General features: G+C 35.5%; 1 protein-coding gene across 1 annotated transcript in view; it reads left to right on the top strand.

Moving 5' to 3' along the window:
• Nucleotides 1–10000, top strand: part of LOC143028246 (homeotic protein spalt-major-like) — a 331243-nt gene that overhangs the window by 21369 nt on the left and 299874 nt on the right. The window lies entirely within an intron of this gene.

Genomic DNA, 10000 nt, shown 5'->3' with positions numbered 1-10000 from the left:
TGTGTGTGTGCGTGCGTGTGTGTGCGGACGCGTGTGTGCGTGCGTGCATGTGTGTGTGTGTGCGTATGTGTGTGTGTGTGTGTGTGTGTGTGTGTGTGTGTGTGTGTGTGTGTGTGTGTGTGTGTGTGTGTGTGTGTGTGTGTGTGTGTGTGTGTGTGTGTGTGTGTGTGTGTGTGTGCGTGTGTGTGTGTGTGCGTGTGTGTATTGTTACTGCATCTGTTATTGCGGTCGATATTGTGTGTATTCTTATGGGTAATGTTTTATTTGTCATTGTTTGTAATATTGTGCGTGTGTGCATATGCGTGCATGTATATGTGTATGTGTGCGTGTGTGTGTATGTACGTGTTTTATGACAGTTTTCTTCATCTCTATCCTAAGGACGCATTTTTTCTTCTTCCAGTTTGTGACATCCAGAAAACTGTTCATTCATTCTGTATTTCTCTTGTGTCTCTGAATTTCCACCAGTCTACTTCATCAAAGAATTTCTCAGGTCAATGAGTTTCACCTTCCTGAAGTTATGTTTCATATGATTATACGACTCATCTCTCCTTTCTAACTTCCTACATCCGTATGAAGTTCAAGAAATACATAGTCACTGTTTTCCCTTAGATACATATATTGCAGTGATTCAATATCATATGGTTTCTTATTCATTAACAAATCTAATGTAGCTGGTGTGTTATCTCCTCTCACCCATGCCGTATGTTTGACCCATTGTGTCATTACGTTGTTCATTGTTTGATTTAATGGATTTTAAATGCTTCATCCAATGGATTTAGTTTAGACAAATTTAGATTTAAGAAGGATATATGCAAGAACTGATATACCAATAGAGTGGTTATCAAATAGATTAAACTTAGTAACAATGTAGTGAGTGTGGAAATAGTTGGTTGTTTTAAGAAAACATTAGACAACCTTATGGATAGGAATAAAAGGTGGTAAGGGACATGGAACTGTCGAGTGTTGAGTATATGGTCTCCTACAGCCTCCTCCATTCTTATATTCTTATGATCTTACCCCATGATCCTCCTCTTCCGCCAGTTTCCCACTCATCCCAGTTTACCTCCCCACAAGTATAGTCTCCTACCAACGCCACGGTGTCGCTTTTTCAACATTACTTTCAAGTAATTGACTATGTCTAGGAGGATTATTTAGTAATCATTCAAACCTTATGTTCATGTCCTGAGGAGAGAGGCATACGACATCACAATATCTTTTTAACCACTCTCCTCAATACTTATTTTCGTATCTATTATTTCAGTCTTTCCTTTTCCCGTTTCCATCCTCCCCACTATTATAGTTTGTCTTCGCAATTATCATAACGCCTCCTCACTTTATACATCTCTACACATCACAATTTACTTCATATATCTCTTCTCTCTTCTCCATAACACTGTGTTTTCCCAAGACCTACTTTGATGTATGTTTTCATCTCGTTGATTCTAGACCTCACATCTCCAATTATTCCTCCTTCGATAGAGATCCATTTATATTGGTATATGACACTTTCAAGCTCTTAATATTTTCTCTTTCTTTTGTTTTTCGCCTTAGAAACCACTTTGTCTTCTGTTTCATCCATCTGTTGTTTTTTTGTCTTTGTTTCATTTACTACCTCCTTTGTTCTGTCCTTTCTTCCCCTGTTGTATCTTTCTTATCCAGACATTTTCAAACGTGTCTTCACATGCCAATTTCTGCGTCCTCTTGATTACCGCGCTCACTGTGGTTAGTGATTTAAAATTAATTCCTATTGTCATTCCCCTCCCCACCACCAAACTCATACATACATACATATACCAAAGGCTTTTTTCCCCCTTATAAGGGAGGTAGCCAAACAACAAAGGCATAGAAACCACTCCCACCCATTCCATCCCCTACATACTCCACCTCCCTCTACCCTCTTCCCTCCTCCTTATCTTGGCACCTCATACTTACTTAACCTAATACTTCTTGAATTTCTCTAGAGATGAAATAGTCTCTGTTGCTGCTGATTCCACATCTCCGGTGTTCAGAAACTTTCATTTACCTTTTTCAATGGTCGATGTAATATTACCTTCTTTTCAAACTAAACTATAATACAATTCCTGTTCTGTCTGCTACTTCTTTCGCCAATACTTCTCAATTTTTTTTAACGCTCTGATTAAATACCTCTCCATATTTCCTTGCTCTTCCTTTCTTTGCGGTGCCATGATCTCTCTTTTTCTTCTTCTTTTTCTCCTTCTCTTTGCGGCTGCTTCCATCTCTCTAATTTTTTTGAGTGGCCTCATTCAAATTTTTCATACTGTCGTTTTCACCTAATTTGTTTTCTCATGCATGCACACATACACATACACATGCACTCACACACACACACACACACACATACACACATGTATGTATGTATATATATATATATATATATATATGTATATATATATACATATATATATGCATTTATGTATATATATATGTATATGTATATATATATATATATATATATATGTATATATAAGTATATATATGTATATATATATGTATATATATATACATATATATATATATATATGTGCATTTATGTATATATACATATGTATATATATAAATATATATATATATATATATATATGCATACATGTATATATATATATATATATATATATATATATATAATGTATATATATATATATATATACATACACACTGAATGGTTCCCAGTGATCAATTGATATATTTATATATATATATATATATATATATATATATATATATATATATGCATATATGTATATATATATATGTATATATATATATATATATATATATATATATATATATATATATATATATATACATACACACTGAATGGTTCCCAGTGATCAATTGAAATCTTTATATATATGTATATATATATATATATATATATATGTATGTATATATGTATGTATGTATGTATAGATATATATATATATATATATATATATATATATATATATATATATATATGCAAAGAAATCACAAAACACACGTGATAAAATATTATTGCAGAAACCACCGGGAAATTGAAAAAACAGATACCGAACGTTTTTGTACATTTTCAAAGGTGCCTTTGAAATTGTCTAAATAGACGAAAACGTTCGGTATCTGTTTTTTCAATTTCCCGGTGGTTTCTGCAATAAAAAAACATATATATACATATACATATATATACATATACATATATATGTATATACATATACATATATATATATAATATATATATATATATATATATATATATATGAAGGTGGACAAAGAAGTCACGGGTCTAGTTCCGAGTTTCTGAGTTTATTCCTAACCGGTTTCACTCTATGCATAGAACGAAACCGATAAGAGATAAACTCAGAAACTCGGAACTAGACCCGTGACTTCTTTTTCCACCTTCATCAACTTGTCACAATGTACCAGCATATATATATATATATATATATATATATATATATACATATATATATAAACATATACATACATATATATACATGTTTATATATACATATCTATATACATATACATATGTATGTATACATATATACATATGTATATATATACTGTATGTATATGTATATATATATATGTATATATATGCATATATATATATGTATATATATATGCATATATATATATATATATATATATATATATATATATATATATATTATTGAGACATTCTGACAGGTTGACGTAAGCGGAGTCGGAAACACATGAGTCTTAGTCTGAGTTTATTCCTGACTAGTTTCGCAGGTAGGCTTTTTCAAAAATCATACCTGCGAAACTAGTCAGGAATACACTCAGACTACCACTCCTGTGTTTCCTACTCCTCTTACGTCATATTCATATATATATATATATATAATTGTGTGTGTGTGGTACGTGCCCTTACATGTTTGTGTATGCGTGTGTGTGAATGTATGTTTCTTCTTTTATGTGTACATGCCTCTCCCCTACTTGTCTGTCTGCCTGTCTGTCTGTCTGTCTTTGCTGATTTCATTCTTTGTCCCACTAGACAATTTCATTCACACAAGGGGTCCCCACCGTGTTGAAGGGCCGAAAATCAACGTTCTTCCTTATAGCGTCACCGCATTGAGGGTATGAAGTCCAGGACCCTAATGGACACTCGACGCATCCAAGAAATTCCTCAATGTCGATAAGTAACGACAAATAACCGTCGGCGCCTGAGGTTATTTCTCTTTTAACGACTTCTTGTTCTCTGTTCGTTCTATAGCGATGAGGAAAAAAGAAGAACAGGTCGTAAAAATTTAAGGACGGCAATGTTCTCACGGCGAAGAGAGGTCACCGAGCGTAAAACATATAAGCTGACCATCGTAAAGAAGGGATTTAATAGTTTGTTTTATTAAGACTTTAATTACTAAATGTTATTTAAGTTGAATAAAATCAACTAGTAGCAGACAGAACATGATAACGGAATTAACCAAGTTAAGATATAATAATAATAAAAAATTAATAAAAGAAAATAATATAATAATAATAAACTGATCACCATATTGACAGTGTTATCATCACAAAATGAAAAGAAACTGAAATCAGCACACAACCAAAAGTCACATTAAAGATAAGGTAACCGTGACGGCAGTGGTAATAATGGTAATTATTTGTTGTAGTGGTAACAGTAGTAATCATTTCTGTAAAAGGTTACTTTACCTCAGTGTTTTTTTTTTGTTTTTTTTGTTTTTTTAATAACGCTTATAGTTTTACTTTGGAATTAAACATGATGACTTTCGTCTGTTCAAGGCCTAGACGACATTCATAAGTTAGAATTAGAAAATATAAATAGATAAAAGTAGGAAAATAGGCAACAAAATGAAAATTAGGAATAAAAAGACGTAAAATTTTGTAGAAAAGTATAAAGGTTTATCTATTCATTCATTTACTTATTTGTTCAAAATGTGAATCATTTTCAAATTAGGTGACACAATACGGACTGAGAGTTGATCGCTTGGCTTTGGTGATATCACTTATTTTGTATTGTTATTATTGTCATTATTATCATCGTTATTTTATATTTATCTCCTTTTTGGTAGGGCTGCTTGTTTGATTTAAATCTATTTTATTTTGTTTTGTTTTATTCCGTTAATTCAATTTTCTCTTTAATCTCGTTATACATATTCATTTTAATAACATTTCATTCTTATCTAATTTTCATTTTACTGTATAATCATTTCAGTTAATTTTATTTAATTTCATTTCATATTTTGTTTCCTTTTTCGTTTATTCATTTTTATTTACTTATTCAATAATCTATTTTTCGTACCGGTTAATCTTGTTTGACTAAATTTCTAATTTGGACTAAATAAAATAGTCGATCAATCAAAACCATTCTTTAATCAAAATCCATCGGTATAAGTCAAAACGAAAACTTAAATCACACGCGAATTCATACGTGTTTTTTTTTTTTTTTTTTTTTTTTTTTTTTTTTTTTTTTTTTTTTTTTTTTTTTTTTTTTTTTTTTTTTTTTTTTTTTTTTTTATATAACCTGGGCTTCTGTCATTGGAGAATGTTGAAGATATGTCAATTCGATTAATGCTCTGAGTTCCCGGAATATAAATGAATTAAAGAATAGAAAATAAAATACAAAAATAATGCATTTATGGATTAACAAACCCAGGTTAACCACGAAGAAGAATTTGAAGTTTTGATGATTTTATTTTGTTTATTTTGTTTAATTTCATTCACTGGATTTTATTTTATTCTATTTTATCTATTTATTTTTCTAGAAACGTTCAGTAATCTCTAATTGTGGGTCTATACCCACTTCCACACAAATATAACAAATGTGTGAGTGTGTGTGTGTGTGTGTGTGTGTGTGTGTGTGTGTGTGTGTGTGTGTGTGTGTGTGTGTGTGTGTGTGTGTGTGTGTGTGTGTGTGTGTGTGTGTGTGTGTGTGTGTGTGTGTGTGTGTGTTTTTGCATATGTGTTTGTGCATATGTGTGTATGCGTGTACGTGTGTGTGTGTGTGTGTGTGTGTGTGTGTGTGTGTGTGTGTGTGTGTGTGTGTGTGTGTGTGTGTGTGTGTGTGTGTGTGTGTATGTGTATGCGTATGCGTATGCTCATGTGTATGCGTATGTGTATGTGTATGAACATGTGTAAGTGTACGTATATGTGTATGTTTACATGTATGTGCACCTGTATATGTATGTCTATGTGTACATGTATGTTTCTATATGCGTGTGTGCGTATATACGCATCCCTCCCCTACACAACGGTGTGCATAGGCTCAGAGCTCTCCCAGTGGTTGCGTGTTGTATATTTAAAACCTCAATTACAGAAATCTATGGGACAATTAGCCCGTGACGAGCTTTCCAACTTTACTTGTGATCTGAATTCTAATTGTCCCGGCCACCTGAGAGAGAGAGAGAGAGAGAGAGAGAGAGAGAGAGGGAGGGAGAGATCTTCTTCTCTCTTTTCTCTTTTTCTTTCTATTTCTCTCTTTTTTCTCTTTCTTATCCCCTTTCTCTTTCTTTCTCTTTTTCTATTTATCTTTTTTCGTTCTCATTCTCTCGTTCTCGTTCTCTCTTTCGCTCTCTTTCTTTTTCTCTCTTCTCTCTCCCTCTTTCTCTTCTCCCTCTCCCTCTCTCTCTTTCTCTCTCTTTCTCTCTCTAGCTCTCTCTCTCTCTCTCTCTCTCTCTCTCTCTCTCTCTCTCTCTCTCTCTCTCTCTCTCTCTCTCTCTCTCTCTCTCCCTCTTTCTCCCTCTATCCTTCCAATGTCAATCTTGCGATTCAGGTTCTTTCATTGTCAAGAACAGACTGTCCATATCGGTGCCTCTGTGACGATAACAATTTTGGACTGGGACAAGTGGCCCCGCACGCCTGGTTGCTGTGTTATGGTGTCATTGGACGCAGAAACAGGGACTTGATACAGCAAAGGGCATGGCAGACAGTAGGTACACAGTCGTCAAGACAAAAGGAAAATACAGGTTTCTATTTTTTTTTTTCTTTTTTTTTTTTCTTTTTGCCGGCGCTTTTGTCCTTGTAGACCGTATCCCACCGGAGAGCTGAAATGGAAGGAAATAAGTTAAAAGCTATCATCACACACACACACACACACACATATATATATATATATATATATATATACGTATGTATATACATATATATATATATATATATATATACACACACACATATATATATATATATATATATATATTTTTTTTTTTTATGGAGCTTACGTATCAGACAACTCAAGCATAAATAATACTGTGTGACCCTGGTCCGTAGGGATGTCACTAAAGATCCAAAAATATTTACCGCATTAGACAGAGTTCGAGATTGGTAGGATCAGACAGAAACTCAGGACTTCTCAGAGGTGATAAGACGGATAAACGAACATCGGAGCGGACAGAGAACGAGACAGACAGACAGACAGACAGGATATAGACAGAGGTTGAGATGGATAATTGTTCTGAAAGGCAGGAATGGACGTACAAATAGACAGACCAGATAGACATATGAGTACCTAAGGGTGAGACAGAACTTGAGACGATATCGGAATCAGACAGGCAATCAAGATCACACAAAGGGAGGTACAAATAGACAGGAGACCAGATAGACAGAAGAGTACTCATGGGTGAGACAGGTAGACAGATTAAGAGACGGTATTAGAATCAGACAGCCAAATCAATACCACACAAAGTTGGGTACAAATAGACAGGAGACCAGGTAGACAGGCAGAGAGAGGACAGTAGTCAACCCACACTGTAACGACGCGACAGGCAAGGCGCTCGTAAAGCGAGACGCGCTCGTAAAGCGAAACGCGCTTCGCGTAACGAGCGGTAGGTAATAACGAGTGGATCAGATAACGAGTCGTCGAAAGAAGGGCCACGTGAAAGACTAACTCGTAATATAATGAGCGATAGAAATCGTACAAAAAGTGCTCGTTGAGGAATTAAAGGTGACGGGAGAGGGAGGGGGAGAGGGAGAGGAGGGGGAGGGGTAAGGGGGACAGGAACGTAAGGATAAAGAGAGTTTGAGATATGTGGGGTTATGAACGCACACGTCCATATGTAAGTACACATACGCACACACGCATGCACACAAATCTCGTGGGAGGGGAGCTGTGTGTGTGTGTGTGTGTGTGTGTGTGTGTGTGTGTGTGTGTGTGTGTGTGTGTGTGTGTGTGTGTGTGTGTGTGTGTGTGTGTGTGTGTGTGTGTGTGTGTGTGTGTGTGTGTGTGTGTGTGTGTGTGTGTGTGTGTGTGTGTGTGTGTGTGTGTGTGTGTGTGTGTGTGTGTGTGTGTGTGTGTGTGTGTGTGTGTGTGTGTGTGTGTGTGTGTGTGCGCGCGCGTGTAAGGTCACAGCATTACTTATAGATCGGCCATATATGAGCTCTGAGCTCTCTTCCGGTAGGGAAATAGTTGTCAATCACGAGTCCAACACGTGATCCAAGACCATGGTGAATCACAAACACACACACACACACACACACATACACAAACTAGCAAGCTCATTGGTACATGCACTAGTAGGCTAGGGAAAGTAGGTAGGCAAAAAGAGAGATAGACTGATAGATAGAGAGGGAGAAAGAGAGAGAGGGAGAGAAAGGAGAAAAAGAGAGAGAGAAAGGGAAAGAGAGAGAGAGAGAGAGAGAGAGATTTATTGACCGGTATTAATGTTCATAATTAGTCAACTGGCTCAATGTCAGTAGTTCCGATGGTCACTCTTCCAAGTCGGTTCCTCCTCTCCTCCTCCTCCTCCTCCTCTTCCTCCTCCTCCTCCTCTTTTTATCCTCACCCCAGCTTCTTTCCCATATATACTAAGTATGTATGACGCATATGCATGTACACATGTATATAGTATATATTCATATACTGCATATGATATATATATATATATATCCATATACGGCGTGTGATGCAATAAAAATACTAGAAGTGTGTGTTCCACAGATACAAGGTCACCACTAAGGAAAAATAACGCCCGGAGAAGAGCGCTTTCGTGTATTACATCCAGTATTTCTGCACTGGATGTAACACACGAAAGCGCTCTGCTCCGGTCGTTTCTTTCCATTAGTGGTTACCGTGCACAGCGTATATATATATATATATATATATATATATATATATATATATATATATATATATATGTATATATATACAGCATATATGTCCAAATATTGCATCCACAAGAAATCATTATAAAAGGGAGACGAATGAGTGATGGAATAATGTGGGATGGATGGGCTACCTCTCTTATAAGGGGGAAGAAGCTTTTGATATATACAGAGATAGTATGAATATATCTTTATGTACAGAAAAGAAAGTAATTCGTATACTATCAGTGTATATAAGAAAACGATATTTATATCTTATATAAGTCTGTCAGTGTATGATGCATATAATAAGAATGTCATCAAGTATGTGGGAACTATTTTGAGGACAATTTGAACGTTGGGCAATAGAAACGTATACTGTTCGTGTATATAAGAAAATTATATTGATATTTTATATAAATTTGTCAGTGTATGATGCATACAATAAGAAGGCCATCAAGTATGTGGGAACTATTTTGAGGACAATTTGAACGTTTGGGCAATAGAAACGTTGACTCGATATTATCCTCCTCATTTCCAAGCAGCCATCTGTCACATACAAGGACAAGCGTTCAGCGACAGTTTCAGGTGCAAATGTGGAACTCATGCAGACATCCATCACGTGTGTGGAACACAATAAAAAAAAAGGTGAAATACGATAAAAAATAAATAAATAAATAGAAAAGTCATAGGCACCTCGATTGCGACCAATGCGTCACAACGGGGTCGGTGTGTAAACAGGATATGATTTGTGCTTTTTAGATTGCACAGATTATGAATTGTTTCTTTTAGATTGCACAGATTATGAATTGTTTCATTGAAATTGGACGGGTCATGTGGAGGAGGTGGAAGGGGAAAAGGAGGGGAGAGGGGGGGAAGGGGGACGGGGAGGAGAGGTAACGCTGGGTGGCTATGTACTGTCATGGGGGCCTACCCTCATATC

Source organism: Oratosquilla oratoria, chromosome 9, assembly GCF_046742065.1.
Source record: "Oratosquilla oratoria isolate Oo_2021 chromosome 9, ASM4674206v1, whole genome shotgun sequence".
Lineage (NCBI taxonomy): Eukaryota > Metazoa > Arthropoda > Malacostraca > Stomatopoda > Squillidae > Oratosquilla > Oratosquilla oratoria.
Note: the sequence above shows the minus strand (reverse complement) of the source record. Positions and strands in the feature narration are given on the sequence as shown.